Here is a 21610-nt window from a genome sequence, read left to right as displayed (position 1 = left end):
TGGGGAGGCTGGAATACTATTTTCTAAGTTATTTTAAAGGCTGTTTTTTAAAAGAATCAAATGAACCTCCCTGAAGTATATTAATGGGTAAAAATATACAAGTTCATTTTATATATCTGTAAATATTTTTAGTGGAAATTTGTAGTTTAGCATTTGGGACCAGAGGTTCAAGACAGAACTTAGTCTCCTACAGTGCTTGTATTTTAAAGGGCTTATTTTTAAGGCCACTTAAACACAAAATCTTCACTAAGTGTGAGGATAATTGAAAAAGTAAAATTATAAAAATCTAATTACTTGAACTTTTATTATCCCCAAATGCTTATGGTATGTCAGGGAGCAGGGAAGGAGGGAATGAATGGAGAAGGGGGTTGGAAGGGTAAGATGTTCGGGAACAGCAGAGAGGGGTACAGATATTTTTACTGCTCAATTATTTTGAGGGAGGTATTCTATTTCTTTATCACTTTGCCTACATAATCTTGATTTGTGGGCGAATTGTTAATTCAAGAATTCCTGGTATCAGATTAGGGGCCATTGACATTCGTTCTCTTAATTATTTCTAACATATAATGGGAGAAGGTGGAAGTCTCTTTCTATCTTTATAGAAGTGATACCAAAGCTCAGGAATATTAAATGATTTGCCCAAGTTCACAGACATGCTCACAGGGCTGCCAGGAAGTGAAAATAACTCGACAGTCGGGGTGCGTTCCAGACCTCATTATAGTATTACTTTCGGTGTTACTTTATTTAGCGTAACAGCTACACATCACACACTAAAATGTTCCTTACACCAACAAGGAGGAAACTTCCTCAGCACACAGTAATGATTCACTGTTAAATCAAGAATATTAGATTCCTTCCTTCTATCATTCTCTTCTCAAAGATAATTCCTAATTGTGTAAGTACTAAAGATCGAATCCATCAATAGCCCTTTGACACCTGCAACGAGATGATGATATAACTAAGATGAGTGAAAGTCTTGCACAAGGAGAAATCTAAAAATAATTGCTGTCCAGCAATATGAGCCTGAGTTTGATCTATTTTTTTTAAATGCCATTTCTTTTGGAGAATCGTGAAGGCACCCATCTGTACAGTCTTCATTAGTTTCTCCTAATAGGATACAGCTGCTTTATTCAGACCACTTCCTCTGCAGGTGCCACTAAAAATTTTTCTTTATCATTTTTTTAACAAAACAGTCTGGCCCACAAATCAAGACGTTACACTTTTTCATCTGTGCTAACAAGAGTTTTTACGTAACGTGATCTAAAAGAAAATATCATCTCACTTGGCCTACATTTAATTGATAGCTTAATTTTTTAAAGCAATTCCATTTTTTTAAATAAAGATGCTGTATGTGTATGGCATCTGTGTGTGCCAGAACACGCTGAGACAGTGATGAAGTGATCTTCACATCAAGAGAAGGGCAATAAACACTGAAATTAACCACAGAGTCTAAAGTCTTATTAATTATGGAATTCCACAAATACACAATAAGCCTGTTAAGTAGAGAAGTACAAGGAAAATAAAAGGGAATGATAAATTTGACATGATATCTTAAAATATACTAAAAGAAAAGTATTGGGCCATCTTTCTAAGCTATTCATACTACCAGAAAGAATTACAAAGTCTGTCTCTAAAGCCAAATTCAAGAATAAGACTTAAGTAATTTTTTCTGAAAGTTTCCCTATCCATATATCAAATCATACAATTTTCAAATAGGTAGCTCAACTGAATTTTAACAAATGGGTATATGGAAAAGTTAATGCACCAGAAGTTTCAAATTGTTCCCTTGCTCTTGGGCTCAGTCTGTAACAAAGCCAAGCTAAAAATATACGGGTGAATATAACAAAGTGGTCCACATCGAGAAGGACCATAATCAAATACATTTTAATGGCTATTACAACATTGGGAATCAAACCCTTAAAGCAAACCTCTGGATAGCAGTTTTAGGCAAAGACAAGGGAACAAATGCATACTCAATAGACCAGAAATAAGCAATCAAAATCATCTCAAACATAGACTTCAGGAAAAAAAAAAAAAACCAGGTTCAAAGTTTCTACATGTTAATTACAGCTATTAAGTGTCATTAACAAAACCTACTACCCTACAGTTCCTCCTAATACTAATGTAACTTACAAATTTGCTTCCTGGGATGTATAGGCTGACTTATGTAACAATCATTTTCCCCAAATCTCCGAAGTTCTCTGTTTCCTAGGATCATTCAATACACAGCAAACACAATTTTCATTAGAGAACAGAATAATGCTCTATTTACCAATTTCAGCAAAATATGGGAAGGTACTTTCTTATGTTTAATTTTTTTTTCACTACAAACTCAATTTATTTGGTTTTAGCTCATTGTGAAATCTGGGTCCAAACAAGCCAAAGGACAAAATGCCAGAAATCCTAGCTATGCCTAAGAAATTCTGTCACTTCATTTCAGTGCTGATCTTAAAAATTAATGTAACCATATTCTGTATCATTTTACTATAGGACTATCACATAATTTCAGTGTCTGTGTTTGTACTTGTGTTTACTACTGTACCAGCAACACACTAAGGTACAACCTTAACATCCAGGCCTAATTCTGTGGAAAAGGAATGAAGGTAGACTTGGCAATGATGTTTGTAGCCCAAGCACAGGCCAAATGACAGCACTGGGAGCCACAGTGATGGTTACCTGGTAGCTCAAATTGAGAAACGCAGCAAGAATACACAGAACTCAGTAGACCAGGAATGTCAGATTCAAGACACCAGTGCTTTAGCACTCAGAAGATATTCATGTTGACAGCGATTTACACTCAGCAAAGAAATCATCATCCATCACGGATGTGATATTAACTTGAATTCTTATAGATTTCTGAAATGTTGATTACATTTAACTTGCATGCCTGTTTTGTTTGTATGGCTACCTGAGACATATTACACAAGTGTTTTAAGTTTGTTTTTAACATATATTTATTCAATGCACTATTATAAGCAAAAAAAAAGAATATACAATTTTAGAGGTGTTGAAGGTTTTTTTCCCTTTTAAGAAAGAATCCATCTGTGACTCATTTAACCTGCAGCTTACCATTACTCTTGTTACTCGGTCACCTCTGACTTTCAAATTATTGTTTTACTTTTGCAAGTTAAAAAAAAAAAAAAGGCTTTCAGTCATTTCTGCCTTGCTGAAATCTGAAGCAGCAATAACCCTTTTTTAATTTTCATCAGGCTCTGTTGAAATGTTACCATCACGGTTCCATTACTAAATTAGTACCCTGGGTAAGCAACAGTACAATAGCTTTAAAAATACACAATTTGGAGTAAAACCAGCATGTCTGTGCCCAAGTCCAAGGATTAGTTCCTATACTCTCACCATTGTTAATTTATGTTAACAAGAAAATTCCAATTCCAGAGATTTAACTCCCAATTAATGCAGTAGCTGAACTTACATTGTACTGTTCCTTTTTATTATATCTTTGTAATACATACATAAAAGCAGGGGACACCCTCAAATACTGCACTGAAGGTGATCCTTCTATTTTTAACTCTGGACATTTAATAAGACAAAGCTGTGTGGCTGCGTAAAACATTTTTCTTCAAATTAAACATCAAAAAATTTAATGTTCAAAGGATGGGTTCTCCTAACAAAATTTTCATTTCAATATGCCGTCATCCCCCAAACTTAATTAACTTACCTAAAATCAAGCATCTCTTTTCCCCTGACAATTATTTCATCTCAACTTCCTCGCTTTTCTTAATTTCTGTGTTCTAGGCATAAAATCCAGAATGAAAGTCACTGTTTGAATTGATCTTTTCTTTCACCTTCATACCATACAGATCATTCACCTGGATTTTGATTAAAAATGGGTACTGATTGTGTCTTCATCACCACGTTATCTCATTAACTCAAGTCATCTTCTTACAATATAATTATGGTAACCAAACTCTTAGCTGTTGTCACCAACTCCAGGTTTTCAGTTCCCAAGTGCTCCAAAAAGAAAAGAATAAAATAGATTTTCATGACAAGCACTGTCATATTCATAGTTTTGTTTATCCTAGTTGGGAAACTTTGTACAGCCTGAGTCTTTCAATTCATGGGTCTTACCAGTTCTAAAAATTCTCAACCAATGTGTTTTCAAGTGTGACCTCTGTTCCATCCCTTCTAGTCCCCCCACTGCGGGAGGTCTGAGAGTGTGTATATTCAACTTTGCCTTCTGGATAATTCTTACATCTATTTTTCCAATTCACCAATTCTCTCTTTAGCTATCACTTTTCTCCTTCTTAAACCTCTCTACTTCAATTTTTTTTTTTTTTAATTTCAAAAATGTTTTCCATTCTTAGCGATTCCTTTTGATTCTTTTCTAGACCTTCCTGGTCATTCCCAATAGCCTTTCGTTACCAGCTCACTTTCATAGTTCATCTTTTATTTCTTTAATTATGTATACACAGCCATTCTATTTTATTTATTTGATAATTCCAATATCTAAGCTCCTTAAGTATCTAAATGTTCAGTGTTATTGCTTCGGCTGACTCTCATTCAAAATGGTTTAGCTCCTCATGAAGTTGGTGATCAATGACTGTGATGAACTTAGCCGATGTTAAAAATCCTGCAAACCTATTATTAAGAATGACTGAGAGAAGACCTCTGCCTGCTTCTGCTGAGAGTCAGGGTGCAACTGACCCCATCTCAAATGTCTTAATTTAATGCAAGTACCTCTGGTGGAGAACCTCTCTCCTTATTGCTTACCCAAGTCTTGATGTGCATTTAGCAGTCCTTCTATACACTTGCCTCAGAGCAATCACCATTCCAGTTCTCTGCTCTGATATTGGCTCATTTGTTCTATTTAGGTTAAGGAGATGGCAGGAGGCATATACTCTAGAGATTTTCTACTACTTAATCTCTACCAATGCACCCAAAATTGTATTTATCAAGGATATTGTTGGTTGGAAATGATTTATCTATCACTGGAAATAAAATCTGTATTTTTTTCTTAAACAGTTACATCCCCTGTTAGTTCTTGCTCTGAAATGGTTGATGACTTTTAACTCATGGAAACACTTTTAGTCTTCCCTGCTTGTTGTTCAATGAAATGCTCACGTCTGACATTTACCTATAGTTTTTCTAGGAGCTTCCTTCCATACTAATTGAATCTCCTCATGATTCCACAAGTGCCTTATGCTCAGTTCATATTCTGCCACCAGTCACACAGCATCCTCCTGTCTGAACCACCCTATCCTCTTTGCTCTACTGATCTAAAATCCGCCCAGTTGCAAAGCACAAAGCACTTGAAAGAAAGATCTCATTTTTCAAACCTTCTACTTGTTACTAAGCTCTTGCTTCCTCATATATATCAATCCTTACTTCCTATAACTTCTGAATTTTGTACTAACACTACCTTCTGAACTAGACATGAAGACACATACATCACCTATGATAAACTTTCAAGAATCTGAAAATCTACTGAAAGTCTCCTCATATGTCTGTTTTTCTCTGGGCTATGTATCTCTTTGTTACCTCAGCTGTGTTTATACAGGATGGTTTTCAAATTTCTCACCATTCTGACCATTTGCATCTAAGGAGATTCCACTTTCTCAAAGTAAAGCATGCTGCTCTAACAGGATATATGTAGCATTTCCAGCACAAAGTCAAAGAAATTTTTAGAGTTGTGACATCTTGCTAGCCATTCACCACCCATCGACATGTAAGAAAACAACCACTATGTCCTAGACATGACTTACTGCTGTTTAAAGAACATTCTTTACACAGTGACGTTTAACTGCCTATGAAACTTCTTGGTGTTACGTTCATTCCATCCACATTTTTCCATCTTACCTAAATAACTTCAAGGAAGTTTCCTTTACAATTTTCTTAAATGGCTTGCTGAAATCAAAAAGTCTTTGGTTTTTCTATTCCAAGAGTCTTTCCCATTAGGTTATTTTATATATCATCACCATATACTTACATAGTTCTTTCTAATTTATAAATTTTTAAATTGAGAATGTCCCAACTTAATTTCCTTGGATGCTTCCAATGGCTCAGCAATGGGAAGAGAATAGCAATTATTAGTCCTGTTATAAAAGGGTAATCAGGAGCTCCCAAAGGTTATAGCAACTTAGGTGTATGGCTGGTACTAAGTTTCCAAGCTTTTGATTCTTCATCTGTACTAGGTCTCTTCTACCCTGCCCAACTTTTGAGCATGCTTTGCTTTTAGGAAATATCCATGTTCACTCCACACTAACATACACAATCTATTTAACATTCTCAAAAAAAAAAAAAATAGCGAGGGATTGACAACAACTATAACATTCCTCTAGCTTTTGAATTTATGCATTTACTCTATATTTAAAGGTTGAACATTTCATAGAACTAAAAGCAATTTAATTCTGCTTTTTTGGTTGTCATGTGAGAAACAAATGCCCAAATATATAGGACAAAATTTTGTAATCAAAACATGGATGTAATATTATCTAATAAACTAAAGCTACTTGTATTAAGGCAACTTGAATCTTAGCCATAAAACTTTTGGCTAATGAGAATAGTGAACTATATAGTAAAAAATTCAAAATCATGATTCTTAGGGAAAAAAATTCTACATATTCATATAATAATTCTAAGACACAACAGGCTAAAGCATGGTGGTACATGAATGAATGAGAAATGTTTAAAAATCTCTTGGTTTATTAAAATGAAAAAAGTTACATTAGGAAGCCATTTTAGCTTTTATTCATAAGGTCAATATAAGATGATATAAAATAATGGCCCCATCTAGTATTATAAATTCAGTGACACTGTAGAATAATCTTTGAAGATGCAATTGAAGGCCTCAGTGTTGCCCATGCACCCAGCAGATTAACAGCCAAACACATCCCTACAGTTAGCAACAGGGAAATACAGAAAAGGGGTTTTTAAGTTCACAGAAAAGAAATGTTCCTGAAAAAGTGCACAAATTTCTATAAAGTAAGAGGATATTTATTAACTTCTTCTAAGTAAATAATTAGTTTTTTTTAAATGAACCTAGAATATAATAAATACATCAGTATCTACAGAAACAAGAAAAACATTCAGATGAGAAACAGTACTAACATAAGACCAAAACTTGCACTCCCTGTGTTCTGAACCTTAGAAATGTACACTGTCTTTGAGCTGTCATTCTATGACTTTCTATCTCAAAGCAAACATGACCTTTTAAATAAAACTGTTTCGTAGGCCAGAGGCTCAGTGTTTCCATTCCTTTTATGATTCTATAAGGTACAATGATTTAGGATCGGGTGTGTCGGGCTTTTGTGGGGGTTTGTTTTTTTGTTTGTTTGCCCCACGGAAGACTCTAAGCTCTGCTAACCACTTACTGCTCCGTCACAGTGACTCCCAGAAGGTAGGTTCTAAATTTGCTTCTCAGAAAAATGCTACCAATTGTTTACTTAACAAGGGCTGCCAGAGCTGTTTTAATGTTTAGCATTCTTTTCCAAGTTCATTATGCAGAAGTTTGCTCATTTTCCCTCCATATGCTGTTAAAAGAAAATCACCACAGTTAATCAGCCCACAAGTGTAGGTTCCCACTGAGAGCCCTTCTTTTAGGCAGCCCCCAGGAGAAATTACAAACCTGACACTCCTTTTGTGAATACTGCTTTGGGTTGAATTGTGCCCTCCAAAATGGTATGGTGAAGTCCTAACCTCCGGTGCCTCAGATGTGACCTTACTTGGAAATAAGATTGTTCCAGATGTAATTAGTTAAGATGAAGTCACATTGGACTAGGGTGGGCCCTGAGTCCAGTAATAAGGACAGATATCCTTAAAAGAAGAGGCACAGAGACAGAAATACAAAAACAGAAAGAGATTCGGGTAATGCATCTAATGGCCAAGGAACACCAAGGACTGGTAGCAATCACCAAAAGCTAAGAGAAGAAAGGATTCTCCTGCACAGATTTCAGAAGGAACACTTCATTTTGGACTCCTAGCTTCCAGGGGTGTGAGAGAATATACGTCTGTTGTTTTAAGACAAAGTCGGTGGTGATCTGTTCAGGCAGCCCTAGGAAACTAACATATATACCACATTTCTTTCTTCTTTGGGGGGGGGGGAGTTAATTATGTTTATTTGTTTATTTTTAGAGGAGGTACTGGGGATTGAACCCAGGACTTCCTGCATGCTAAGCATGCACCCTACCACTTGAGCTATATACTCTCCCCCTCACATTTCTTTCTTAATTCAATCTTTTCTCTGTTCTTCAGGGTGTTACAGCCCTCCTACACTGTCAGTCTCCTCATCTTGGCCTCACTCACAGCACAGAGCCTTGTGCTTCCTCCTCAAACTTGTAATGTTCTTTCCCCTCTTGACTAACCTTCCCTGCACTTTGTCACGTCATTAACGTAGCCTTCAAAACTCATCTTGTCAGTTACCTTTTCCACAGAACTTTCCCTGATCGCCTCCCAGGGTGGGTTTTATGCTGAACATCTGTCTCTCCCCAGTTGTAGGCACAGCCTACAACTCTGTGACCCACCAGTCTTCCCCAGGAGACTGTAGGCTCTGAAATCACAGTTGACTGCTTCTCACTTTTGTACCCTCAGGACCAAAGTTAGTATTAGGCTCAGAGTCTGCAGCGTTGGTGAACGACTCCTATCTCGCATTACCATGTGCTTTCCTCTCTTCATACTGCCTCCCCTCTTCTCTCCCCTTCATGCTCACATAATTCTCAATGTAGAATTTATACAGGTAATTTTAGGGCTTCCTTCCTTTGAGAAAATCCTTAGGTGTAATTCTAGGGGGGAAAAAAAAAACCCAGCCAATGAAGCATGTGAGAGCCCAGCTACAGGAAGCTGGGCTAGTCCTCAGGTTTGCCATGGTTTTAAACATCACCTGGTAAGTCATGGTCCACATTTCATTCAGCCTGACTGTCTGTCCCATTGATCAGCAGACAGACCAGCAGAAACAGTATGTGTGAGCCTATGTACAAATTTGAGAACCTCCTTCCTTCCATCCATATAGTGACCACGAGAGAATTCTCACCCCTCTGTGACTTCCACAGAGAACGCTGCTCCACCCAACAGAGCAAAACAGAAAGAACTGGATGGCTCGGCAAATAAAGGCAAACAGTGGTGTTGGCAATGACCAAAAGAGCAGATCCGAACTTAGCACAAGGGGGAAAAAAAGGTTTTCTTATCTTTAAAATAAAAAAGAAATGTTAAATTTCACTTATTTATTTACATTTAAAAAGTACTTATGTGTATCAGTTAATATTACCTTTGTATACTTTCATGTGTTACTGTTTTAACTGCAGCACTTTAAAAATGGTACAATGTAACCAGTCTATGCTGAACTTCACGGTCATTCAAACTTACAATTGCATTTGAAACAGCTTTATAAACATTTTTCTTCTTGAAAAGAAAAAAGTCAGTAAAAAAAAAAAAAGTCAAGTGCAGTCAAGTGCTTTTATAAGAAGCCATTTGCACTGCATGTCTATGAATTAAAATAACCTATTGCTCATCTTTGCTGGTCCCTGGCCAGCCTGGCCCTGGTCTTTAAGCTGAATGCCTTGTTCCTGCCAACATCAACGAATGGCCCATGGACTCGATATTCCCAGTCTATACCCCAAACCACTTTACTTTGACCACCTTTAAATCCCATTTTTGACTTATTTCTGATATCTGCTCCTGATCCCTTGAATTTCCCATTCAAGGCCCTTCTCCTTCTCAGCTGGCTGGGACGATTTTCTGAGGTCCACCGATACAAACCCCTCTGGCTTTGTCAGCATGTATATACTGAGGGCAAGTGCATTCTCTTATATAACCATAATCTCATCACCAAAATCAGTAATTGCATCTAATCCACAGTCCACGTTCAAATTGAATGAATGCACTCTTTCAATGTTGTCAGAACATTTATGTATTATTCTCCTACTCACAAACATACCTTTTTTCTAGGTTTAGATCTCCAAGTGAATATATTAAATGTTCACTATCCCATCATTTTGCCAAAATTTTCCAAGCCTTCCCTTGGTTGCGAAAACTCATTCTCTTGATGTCTTCAAGAAGAGCTCACTGGATGCTGAAATCCTTGAGTTCTTGCACATTTAGAACAGGTTTTCTACAGCTTTACACTTGATGAAGAACTTGGCTGGGTATAAAATTATTGGGGTCATACTTCCTTTGAATTTCTTGAATTGTCCTTTCTTTTGTATGTTCCTCTGGAGATGTCTGGTGCCATCCTAATCAGTGCATCATCATCATCATCATCATCATCATCATCATCATCATCATCATCATCATCATCATCATCATCATCTGTAGGCCAGCAGTCAACAAACACTTTCTGTGAGGAGCTAAGTAGTAAATTATTTTAGGCATTGTGTGTGACCTATGTTCTCTGTCACATTTCTGTTTTGCTACCCATTAAAAATATGTATAGAAACAGTTCTTAGCTTGAATTCTACACAAAGATCAACCATTAAATGTAGTTTGCCAACCCCTGCTATAGATCACAAAATTATTTTCTTTAAAGTTCATGACTTTTACTAGAAAATAGGAGTTGATTATTCTTTGTCAGTTTTCCTAGGTACTTGGAAATCTCTTCCAATATGTACCTTCAGATCCTCTTTTAATCCTAGAAAAGTTTTTTTTTTTGGATGGTAGTTTCAAATATTTCTGTTTCACTGGTTAGTTTTTCTTCTCCAGGGATTCCAATTATCCATCAGCTAGATCTTCTCTGCCTTCTATTTCAACAACTTTCTGAGACCAGTTTTACCTTTATTTTCTTTTCATTCTCTTGGTTATCTCCCTTTGTCTTTAATGTTCCTTATCAAGTTTTCCTATTCAAATCCTCTCCCACCCCTGAGCACATTGTCATTTAGTCTTTACTGCATATGATTTTACCCATTTTTACATTTATTTCCTAAGTTCAATTAAACTGTATTTTGCTTCTTCCTGTTTGGGGTCCATTTATGCTCTTAAATTTAAAGTTTTGACTTACGGGGTCTTCCCTCCTCTGTAGTCCTAAATAACTCTTTAAGAATATTTAATTCAGTTTGTAGTTTGTGTTCCAGTTTTCTCCTACTTTATGGTTGGCGGTATGAGAGGAATTTTCACCAACTCAAAGATTTTGGGTCTCATTTTGTTTTCTTATTAGAATAGTTCTGAAGACTGCTTACAATTTCATTTCATGAATGAGGGTGGCGGGTTGGAGTGGTTAACACAATTTTTAGATTAACAGTGCCCTCTTCGGTTAGTGTAGCAAAAATGTACTTTAATTTGTACAAATTGTAAAACTGTACATTGTAAATGTACAAACATTTCTTTAATGACTGGTTTGTTGGTGTGATGGACCTGTGTGCTTTCCATTTACTTGTTTGTGTTTCTATGCCTTTCAGGATCCTAAATTCCCCTCTGTTTCTTTCATGCTTTCACTGGAGAGTTACCACAAGGAAATTTCCCATTTAATCTCTACATAAGTTTCCTTTTGATGCTATAACCAATTACCAGGAATTTAATGGCTTAAAACAACATCAATTTATACTGTCTTATAGTTTTGGAAACTAGAAGTCTAAAGTAAGCCATATGTAGCTAAAACCCAGGTATTGGCAGAGCTAGTTCCTTCTAGAGAGGCTCCAGGTGAGAACTCATTCTTAGTCTTCCAGTTTCTGGTGGCTGCTCGTGTTCCTGGGCTTGTGGCTGCATCCTTCCCGTCTCTGTTCCCATCCCGGTTCCATGTTCTCACATTGCCTTCCCTTCTGTGGTCAAATCCCATCCTGCTTCCCTCTAATAAATGTATATATGATTTCACTTAGCACCCCCCCACCAGATAATGCAGGAGAATCTCCCCCATCTCAACATCCTTAATGGGATCAGATCTACAAAGTTCCTTTTTCAGAAAACAAGGCAAAATTCAAAGGGTCCAAGGATTCCGCCATGGACATCTCGTGGGGTCATTACTCAGCCTCCCACTTCCTCTCCCCAGATGTGCTGCCTCCCCAAGGCTGCTCACATGCACTACGCACATTTTAAATCCTTTCGCTGTAGTCAGTGCTCTGAGCTACTCAGGCCTCTTCTTCAGTCTTTTTGAATTTAGGATTGATTTTTCTCTCTTAAGGGCTAATTTTAGCTCAATTACATCTACACTTCTCTGCATAATTTTTCCAAAAACCCACAAAGGCTTGAGAAGAGAAATAAGAAGTGTTTTTTTCTACAAATTGGTGTTTACCTTCCTACTACAGATCATTTGAAGTTTGTAGTGTTCTGTCTTCCTACTGACCTAAAATAAAGTATGGAGTTTTACGGTTTTATCTGTTCTTGCTGATCTGCATAGATTTTTAGATGATGTTTGGAGTGATTTGGCTGCTGCAATTAAGAAGTATAAATCCTGTGTGAAACAAGCTAATAAACAGTATTCCAATTTGGCAAAGATCTGTCACTTACACAAAAAAGGCTTTTAAAAGTTAATAATTTAACATAATGGCTAAAATTTTCTATAGTTACTCACGTAAATAACAACTATTTAGACTACAGACTTACTGAATTCCAGAACTGGCACAGACCACAAGGACCAGAGCTGTCAAACATCTAGTAAACACTTCTGCTTACCCACGGCAGCAGAACCACAACAGATGATCTCCTCGGAAAGAATCTCCCTTTCAACCAGAAAATCTTAAAAAAATCAAGAATGAAGTGAATGTCGTTATGTTCAATGTCGCACTTTTGGTATAATACTTTACTGTCAATGTAAATAAACATTGTCAAAGTCACTGTCTCCTATCCTCTGCCTATAAAATAGCAATCATAATATTTAAAAAAAGAACCATTTAGGAAGCGTTGGGATGAAACAGCCAGAATGTGCAAGTTCCTCTGTAAATGAAGGCTTAAGTGCTGTCACGGAACTTTGATGTATGGGGTAAAGAGGCAGAAGCGTTAGTGGCAGATTGTGGTCATAAAAATTCATATGTTAATATTTAACAAAAATGGAGATGAGGAAGCAGGATGTCTGCACCTTGCTATCAGTACTCCAGCCCGTGAGTATGACTGGCTTTGAGATCTTATGATGATATAATTGTTCTCATTTGTTAGCATCATCTGCTCCCAATTAGCAGGTAAAAAATACAATGTCAAAGCAAGAAAATGTTATAAACAAGGATTTTGAAGGTAGGGACATGTACACCGGTATTCCCTGGGCCATTATTGTACCCAACTATGTCAAACAATGGTCATGTCTTTAAATGAAACTCTGTAACTAACTGCAGTACAAACTGGAGTAAGCATCACCAAAAAAAATATACCATCCGAGGTCCAGCATGGGTTACATACCAAGTGTCTGACTGGCCGTGCCTTGGGAAACATTCCATTTTCTTAGCGCCCACTTTATATGCCAGAAAAAAAATGATTTTTTAATAGGTGCTATTAAAACAGTCAACACACAGCATTCATACTGGGAGGCAGACACTTGTGCTAATAAATCTCAACATCACTCCTGGTGCTGTTCCCTCTGCTGGGAATGATCCCTCTCAAGCCTACAATAACCTTTTCAAGGTCTGTATCAGTTGTCACCACTTTGGCACTTGTCCAGATCTTCTAGATATAATCACTTCATGCTCAATAATCTCTTACTGGTTTTTAAAACCCGTATTTTTGTACTTGCCCATGCTGTTTGTCACCTGCATACAGGTGACATACATGGCAACGTCAAGGTATATTTAGGAGCCTGGTTGCAGTTCACACCAGGCACCACAGTGGACCCTGCTACCTACCTGCAGTTACCACAATGACTGACGTCATCTTTCTTGAGAGTCAGATTCTTTAAGAAAGAGGAGGATAATATCATCTAATCCTCCAGGTTTGCCCGAAGAATTAAATGAAATAATGTATGTAAAGTTCTAAGTCCAGCAAATAATGAACACACAGTAGCTAATATTAGTCTTCCTGCAGCAATCTCCTTCTGCTTTCTGAGTGTCAACTCTCTTCACATCAGAGAGTAATGTATTAAGTCCTTCAACACCTGGGACAATGCCTTGCACACAGTCAGAAGGCACTTTGAAAATGAAATTAAATGAAAAATGTTAATCGAACATTTGTTGAGCTTTTCCACTGTGAAGGCACAGCAAGAAATGAAAAAGACATCTTTCCTGATCTTTATTTAAGTCTTTAAGGGCTGAGTCTAGTTAAAAAGCTGAGTCGAGTAAAAGAGCAGTTAATCTTTAAGTGCTTAGTCTAGTTAAAAATACACACGTACATATACATTTTACTCAGAAGACTGTGAGTGAAAAGGACCAAGCAGGCAGTCAGAAGTGAGTGCTGACTTGCTCAACAAACACAACTGTGAGCTAAACTGAAAGCTTATTTTTCCTTCCTTCATTTTCCCAAATAGACTTCCCTCTGCAATTCTTACTTCTCACTCCTACTCAAATCTTTGTTTCCATGGCAATATGTTTCTACCTTGAAATTCCTTCACTGGAATGTCTACATTCAGTCTACAACTATTTCTACTGCTCTCTTTGAACTGGCTTCTAGAAAAACTCAGTTCTCCCCTCTGTGATGTGGATGAACTACAGAAATGTCTGCCAACCCCAGGCACCTTTCTCCATCTCATCCTCTTATGCTATACAAGAGTTCTTACATAGGACTATAGTAATACTTTTAGTACTTGATACATTTTAATATTTGACAGCAAAAGAAACAAACACAGACGTTGTGATGTGAACTACACAGAATTCAAGCTTGTTCAGATTCAAGCCCTTTACCCAATACGAAGAGAACATTTAGAGAGCTACTTAACAATCAAAACCAGAAAAAAAGAAAGACTGCCAGTAAAAGAATTATTCCACAAGGACTGGTTTCCCACCACCTGATCCTGAGTTTGGCTAGACACTGGATTTCTCCTGCCAGAACCGCAGAACTGTTCAGGGAACCCTAATTTGCTACTGCGCTTTTCCACTGATGTGCTCTAAACACAACTCCTATTAGGCTCTTTAATGTTGCTTGATTTATCCTTAATTCCTCTGTTTTGAGTCGTGTTGCCAAGGTCCTGAAGATCTGAACACACTATTACTTCAGAATAGATGGTCGATTTGACTCTTCTGAAAACCAGTGAGTCTCTGGAGAGCAGCCTGCCAAATGCCACACGCGAAATGGGTGAGCTTCAGTCAAACTGTGGGTAGTAACTCACAGAGCAGGTCTTCCAAGAGCCATGGAAGTCTCTGTAACTACCCCAGGAGCACAGCCCAGGGGGAAGGAGGCCCCCAGACTGCAAAGTATCACTTTAAAACCCCTCAAAATTGATAGAAGACTCACAGAATCAGTTCTGGTGTTCCTTCAATAATTGCAATGCAGAGAGCTCCTAACTAAAGTCTGGCCACTGAAGAATTCCATGACAATTTCTAGAATGGTTATCCACAAATGGGATCAATATCCCAGAAAACTGGCTGACCACCATGACAGAATTTTGATGACTATAACAAGACCTGGCACTGACTACATCATGAGTCAAGAGGCAATGTGGATTTTCTGTTAACCCTACCTATCTTGATACAGGGGAAAAAGCTGTCTTTCTCTAAATCCTAAATCTAGACCAGAGTAGCTAGAAAACTAAATGAACTTAATTAAAAAAAAAAAAAAGCCTAGACTGCATCAACATTTAAAATTCCCTTAACAAATTAAAATTGGCTACAGTACTTTGCAGTTTGTCCTAATGGGTCAAATGATCCTGCTTATTTTATTGTTGCATTTTACCAATCTTCACTCCCTAACGACATCATTAACATAATACCCCCCATGCTGTCATGAATTAATCCTCAGCATCCCATTTGAATGCATCCAGAATTCTAGGGATTGTAATCAATACACCATGAAAAGCGAAATAACTCCCCAAAGACTTGCAACGTTGAAAAGCAAATGTTTTCATTCCTCATGTGAGGCATGCAGGGTTGCCCTCCAACAGACTTTGACGTATTCTTAGATTCTCAGCCTTTATCTGAGAGACATCCAAGCTGACTGCTACAATGATGCTTTATCTCTTCCAAATCTTTCTCCCTTAAATTTCCTCAGTATAGGGCAAGGAAGGAAGTCCAGTGGGAGGCAGCAGTCACCCCAGATTCCACTGAGGGATTTCACTGTCCGGACATACCCTCTCTCCTTTCAGGGGTTCCGCTGTTGGTGACCCTCAGCTTCAAATTCAGAAAAACGTAAAGTAGTCTGACAAGCCTATTCCAAAGCATACAATACTACCAATACTGTGAGGAGTATCTGGTGTTTGCACCCACAAATTCATTTATATATACAATAACTCTATGTATAAATTATAGATATACACATATACAAATATATACACACATTTGCATTTTTGTGCACATATAAATTTATGTGTATAAAATATAACCTATATTTACATTGTATACCTATATACATATATGAATATATGTAGGGTGTGTGTGTGTATGTGTGAACACCTAGCATTTACTTTTTCTAAATTTATTTATTTTTAGAGGAGTTATTGGGGATTGAACCCAGGGCCTTGTACATGCCAAGCGCACACTCTACCCCTTGAGCTATATCCTCCCCACTGCACATTTACTTTCAAACACAAATTGTAAGCTATATAGAGGTTAGTGACCACATGGGCCAGACGTAGCAATGTGCCCTTTAAGGAAATTCCAGTCCAATATTCAACAAACAATTTAGATGTTTAGTTAAGTCTCTCAACAAAAAATTAAGTTAAAATGTGACTATAATACACAAACTTCTGAAATGCCCTTTTCTCCATTTTCAGTATCTGAAACGCTTGGCAGATCCATCCCTCCTAGCTCACCGAACTTTGTAATTCTCTATCCCAACTTGCCAAAGCTGGGCTTTTTCGGTTCAATCTCCCTACCCCGATCCCCGCATACTCTTTCAAAATGAATCATTCTCAGCAACAGTTCTCTTTCCTCTCCTGCATAAATGAGAGCATGCTGGTCTTCCTGCTTTTCCTTTTCTACCCCTCCACACCCTCAAAAGTCCTCTCTCTCTCCTTACCCCGATTTTATATAACAAAGGCCCACAACAAAAAAGAAGCTGGCAAAAATGAGAGGCAGCTAATACTCAGACATTATGTTTCCCTGTCTTACATGTCTATCAGAGACTACATTTAAGATAGTATTTTTTCATTTTCTGAGTATAACTGAAAGAATATTCCTAAATTTTGATGCCAGATGGACACTTACACGTTGTGAGAGTTAATTTCCTCAACTGAAAATGTTGTTTTAAGAATCAAACATAACAAATTACTACATATAAAATAGCTAAACAATAAGGTCCTACTGTACAGCACAAGGAATTACATTCAATAGCTTGTAATAATCTATAATAAAAAATATATATAGTATAACTGAATCACAATGCTGTACATCAGAAACTAACACAACACTGTAAATCAACCATACTTCAATTAAAAAAAAAAAGAATCAAATGTAACCATATACATTAAAAGACCACAACAAATATCTGTTAATAAATTGCCCTGTCAATTCAACAGTATCTCTTAAGATAAACTCAAGTTTTTTTTTAGCTTTATTAATGTTAAAATAACGTAAGTATTTTAAAAGTACCTCCTTTAAGGACTAAATAACACACATATGACTGAAACATCATGCTGTATACCAGGAACTGACAGAACACTGTAAACTGACTATACACTTCAATAAAAAAATAAATAAAACACATACTGAAAACAACGTGGTAAGCTCTCTGGATACCATGTCTTTCAAAAGTTATTTCATTTGGCCTCTCTACCCTCCTCTCAAGTAGAAGGAAGTATCCTCTTCATTTGATAAGGATCAAAAGAAATATTAAAACTCTATTATCACACCCAGAAGTTATAAAGGAAAAAAGGAGCTTTGGAATCTGTGGACTTTCTATTACGTGATTGCAGGACCAATAAATGGCATGTATTTTTAATCATACAAAGTCTTTCTTTCAGAGGAAATCATATGCTTTGAGCAGTGCAAAGAATCTGATTTCTACTATTAAATGAAGTTGGTTTTTTTGGTATCTAATTTCCATTTAACTGAGTGAGTTTATTATTTAGTATCAACTGAATTGCTTCCCATTTATTTTGACATTACCTCCAAGGAGTGAAATCTTCATCCTCTATAATACCAAAAATTATTTGACTCTTTTTAAAAAAATTTTTATTGAAGCATAGTTGATTTACAATGTTAGTTTCAGGTGTACAGCAAAGTGATTCAGTTATACATACACATACATATATATTTTTTCTTTTCAGATTATTTTCCAATTACATGTTACTATAAGGAATTGAATAGTGTTCCCTGTGCTATACAGTAGGTCTTTGTTGTTTAACTCTTTTATATACAGTGATGTGTGTCTCCATTGTACATACAGGGTCAGAGTAGTGTTTGCCTCACTGCCTCGCTCCCTCAGTGGTCTCTGTTGGAAATCCTACATCCTTCTGGTGTCATAAACAGACCAGTCAAGTATTTTAAGTACATTACAGGACTGAAGTTGAGCTCAACAACGCCACATCTACAGAAAAGACCAGCAAAATCAAGAAGCTAGCCTATTGTGTAGAAGCTTTGAGATATCTGATTAACAAAAGCTTTGCCATGTTTTTCCTCAACGATTCGAATTTTCCTAAAAACTCCAGATAACAGTAGTACTGCTCTCACCTTGAGATGATTTCAGCCAGACTTAGTAATACCAGTGACAGAAACGATAAATGACTGTTGCCGTTTTCCAACTAGAGAAATAGCTCACAAGTCACCCCACATCTCCCAAGAGTGTTCACACGTTAGGGCTGTTCTACTACAGTTAAACAAAAAGCCACTTGCCAGGTATTAAAAGAAAAAGTAAAACAGAAAACTAAGCTATTATTATTTCTTTTGGAAAACTTAAAACTATTTTCTCAGTGGTTCAGGGAGAAGCATATCTTTCTAGAACTATGGTTATTTAAATAAATGTCATTATTCTCCTCACCCTTAGGCTAAGGTGTTCTAGACTTCTCTCTTTCTCTTTCTCACACACACCATATTTATGAGACAGTACTTTTCCATCTTAAAAAAACAAAACGTCAACTAAAAGAACAGACTGGGGTATTTGTGTTGATTCTTTTTTAAAAAATATTTTTTATTTTTTATGCAATTTTTAAAGATTACACTCTATTTACATTTATTACAAATTGGCTACATTCCCCATGTTGCACAATAAATAGATCCTTGAGCCCATCTTAGACTCAACAGTGTGTACTTCCCACTCCCCCACCCCTATATGCTCCACCACCACTACTGGTAACCACTAGTTTGTCCTCTCTATCAGTGACTCTGATTCTGACACTCAGCTTTCACATATACTCATTTCCAATTGCTAAGGAGTGACAAAGGCAGATAAACTGCACTTCCCAAGGGAAATTAGAGACTGGATTTTGGAAATTGGGAGAGGGAAAGTGAAAGAAGAGAATAGTGTGACATGGGTCTTTTAAGATTTTATAAAATTTGTTCATTTATTTTGTTTTGTTTGGGGTTGGGAGATGTGAGTCATCTCTTCTTCCAGCCAAGAGAAAGGCAGATTCTTTGGACCACCATGTCAGAGATGACAGAGTCAGGATTCTGTGCACCAATACCTTCACACCATGTCCCAGTGAGACACAAGAGAAGGGGTCAGGGCACAACCATTAAAAGAATGACACAGCAATTGATGATAGGACATAAACTGGTTAGAACCAACTCAGCCCAAGATGGAGGAAGATTCGACTTCCAGTAGAACTTGAGGCTCATTATAGGCTCACTGTAATATATCAGCATGGTAAATGACACAACTTTAGGCACCATGACAGTTCCCAGGCTGACTGTAAAAGGCCAAAAAGTGAGGGAGTCCAATTACTGTAAATCCTGTCCCTTCCCCCAAAACAACTGAATAAGCCTCCCCTTCGTTAGTATGTGAAATTACCCAGTCCCTAAAAACTAACCACCCCATACCCTGGGGCCGCCTCTCTTGCCTTCTGAGATGGCCTGCACTCTGTCTGCGGAGTGTGTATCTCCCTGAATAAATCTACTTTCACTCTACTATGGCTTGCTCTTGAATTCTTTCCTGCGCGAGACAAGAACCTATTCTCGGGTGACACCAGGAACATAAACACAGGATCTCAGATTTCTAGCCAGGCTCAATAAATTAAAACGAAATAAACATTTGTACATTTGTTGAGAACCTACTTTAAGCACTGTCATAGATGTGCCAGACTTTAGCTCACCCCAAAGCCCTCTGTTCAAACTCAAAAAAAAAAAAAAAAAAAAAAAATAGAAAAAGACACCTATTCAGATGAGTAATTAGAAAAAAATTACCCTAGAAAAACCACATGCTGGGGCTCCTGATTGGCTGGGAGAGCAGAGAGAGACCTAACCACACGGCTCCACAGCAGGGCAGCTCTATGGGGAGCTCCTGGCCCCCGCAGCCCCCTGCCAGGCTTTCAGAGGTGCTTTCAGAATCCAACATCACAGTCACTCCAACAGCAAGTCTCACTCTGTACAAAAGAGGTGGAATCTTCGGGGACATCATTGAAATACCAATTTCCATGCCTCCTCTTCTAAGTTATGGCACTTACAACATCAATATTTTAAACAGTTCAAGTATTTTTTAACTTCTAAATGAGTCATTCACTATCTTCGAAGAGAAGATGTAAAATAAAATGTCAACGACTAAAATGTGAACCACTTCTTCAAAGACAGAGTTAAGTACATTTCTCACAATTCGATGGTAATGGGCATAGAACTAGAAAATACAATGCAATAACCTGATGATGAGAATTCATGGGGCTGCACAGGAATTGAAAGGCTGCTGGAGAGAGCGGGCCCAGAACTATCAGTGTCACACTCACTGTACTTCTTAAGCAACGTCCTCACACCCCTGAGTTTTCAAGGAATCATTTGTGCCATTCAGATTTTACATGCATCCACTAATCACATATCAGGTATTAAAAACTCCTGAGATGTCTCCAGAATGCAGCACCCACTGGCTCCTCTAACAAGCCCAGGGCATCAGCCAGTCAGACTTTCCCAGAGGGTCAGAGCATCATCGAGGTCCAGGACGGAGGGCCGTTCTGTAATTTAGATGGTAGCACCTAAGAAGCCCTGGTCACGAGGAGCCTAATGAATCCAGCTTTCCAAGCCCTGGGATTGACAGAGCCTCCCACTAATTTGACTTGGCTCACAATCTGACATCAGTGTCATGGACTCTGCATCCTCTGGCCATCAAACCATACTACACCCAAGTACAAACTCAATTTCTCACTTTTCCAGGGTGAATGGTGACCACAATACTTCTCCTATTCCACCTTCTCGTTGAATTGGTACAAGCATCAAGATGTAAAGCACAGGAAATGGCTCTGAAGGATGAAAAGGACATTCACCCGACAAAGTGGCACTCAGGCACAGCATGACCAGCTCGCTGAACAACAAAGCACATCAGTACATAACAAAGTGTAATATCCTGAAACTTGCTGTATATCCACATGACTTCGTATTTTCAGTCCTCTCCCAGGTGTATCTGTTCAATGCCCTTCCCCTAGTTTTTTAAAAATATTTTATTACTTACTTATTATTATATTATTTAATCACTTTTTGTTTTGGGAGGGGGGAGGTAATTAGGATTATTTATTTTTAGAAGAGGT

The 21610-nt window shown here is 37.6% G+C and overlaps 1 protein-coding gene across 15 annotated transcripts in view; it reads right to left on the bottom strand.

Annotated features, from left to right (window-relative positions):
• The window catches only part of KLF12 (KLF transcription factor 12), a 507694-nt gene that overhangs the window by 182210 nt on the left and 303874 nt on the right, over positions 1-21610 (bottom strand). The window contains exon 1 of one of the 15 annotated variants that reach the window (XM_031466117.2): positions 9887-11507. The exons of the other annotated variants lie outside the window; for them this stretch is intronic. The gene's annotated coding sequence lies outside the window, so the exon portion shown is untranslated. Of the gene's footprint in view, positions 1-9886; positions 11508-21610 lie in introns of those variants that run through there. 15 annotated transcript variants of the gene reach the window in all.

Source organism: Camelus dromedarius, chromosome 13, assembly GCF_036321535.1.
Source record: "Camelus dromedarius isolate mCamDro1 chromosome 13, mCamDro1.pat, whole genome shotgun sequence".
Lineage (NCBI taxonomy): Eukaryota > Metazoa > Chordata > Mammalia > Artiodactyla > Camelidae > Camelus > Camelus dromedarius.
This window is presented reverse-complemented; position numbering and strand designations above follow the sequence as displayed.